This window comes from Cervus elaphus, chromosome 9 (genome assembly GCF_910594005.1).
Source record: "Cervus elaphus chromosome 9, mCerEla1.1, whole genome shotgun sequence".
Taxonomy (NCBI): Eukaryota; Metazoa; Chordata; class Mammalia; order Artiodactyla; family Cervidae; genus Cervus; species Cervus elaphus.
Window position 1 is genome coordinate 35,486,675 of NC_057823.1, and position 1,299 is coordinate 35,487,973.

The window sequence follows — 1,299 nt, forward strand, 5'->3', positions numbered from 1 at the left end:
AAGTGTGACATTGAACTGGAAGCTCAACAATGAATTTTAGAGAGTCAATCTTGAGAAATGGGCATACTCCAAGTAGAGAAGGGAGCAAACACTGCTTTGGCTCCTCACCTAATCTCTCAGGACCTCATTTCTTAGTCTGTGAGGAAGGGTAACAGCGTCTGTCTGGTAGATTATCAAAGAACTTTAAGAAAGTGACCCTGGTGCTCGCTTCGGCAGCACATATACTGGGATTGGAATGATACAGAGAAGATTAGCATGGCCCCTGCGCAAGGATGACACGCAAATTCGTGAAGCGTTCCATATTTTTTTAAGAAAAAATAAAAAAAAAAAGAAAAAAAAAAAAGAAAGTGACCCTGGAACACACTGTAATGAGCGTTCTATTGTGCATGCTCAGTTGCTTCAGTCATGGCCAACTCTTTGAGACCCCGTGGACTGTGGCCCACCAGGCTCCTCTGTCCATGGGATTCTCCAGGCAAGAATACTGGAGTGGGTTGCCGTGCCCTCCTCCAGGGGATGTTCCCAAGCCAGGGATCAAACCCATGTTCCTGCACCTCCTGCAGGTGGATTGTTAACCGACTGAGCCACCTGGGAAGTCTGAGGTCTCTATATGCCCTTACCATTTCTACTCTCTGAGTTGCCATCTCTTCCCCTCTGATGGGAAATACTTCCCAGACATTCTCTCAAAGTCAGTACTACATATTTTACAGTGGTTGAGTAAAATCAGTATTGTTTGAGAACAAGTAAAATTTTAAGAGAAAAGATATCAAATGTATAATGGATGCCTTCCAGATAATTTATCAATATATTTTATATTTTAAAATAGATCATAGAGTCATTGAGACTATAAACTTGAGGTAAGTGTCCTGTGTAAGAGTTCTCTCAAGGTGCTCATGAAAAAAGACAGCCTCGGATGAAGAGAAGGAAATGGCAACCCACTCCAGTAACCTTGCCTGGAGAATTCCATGAACAGAGGAGCCTGGCAGGCTATAGTCCATGGGGCTGCAAAGAGTCAGGCATGACTGAGCAACTATCACTCGGATGAAGAGGATATGGTTTACCTCCCAAATATCACTGGCCTGAAGAGAAGTCCCACTTTTCTCCATAGCTCAGTTCTTCCCCAAATGACCAGGACACAACTTTATCAAGTAAAAAAGACCGTCCACTTTGGATTTTCTTTCTTTCTTCTCAGAAAAACTAGTATCTTTTATTTCCTATCTAGGAGCTCCTTGTATCCTTTATAAATGACATGCTCCAAATAAGTCAGAGCAGAAGGCAACAGGATCACCTGGGGAAGGGGAA

The 1,299-nt window shown here is 43.0% G+C and overlaps 1 non-coding gene across 1 annotated transcript; it reads left to right on the forward strand.

The window, feature by feature from the left end:
* The first annotated feature begins 200 nt into the window (after positions 1 to 200).
* LOC122701084 lies at positions 201 to 307 on the forward strand. Its single transcript, XR_006342934.1, has one exon. It is a non-coding gene; the product is annotated as a U6 spliceosomal RNA (small nuclear RNA).
* Positions 308 to 1,299: the final 992 nt, after the last annotated feature.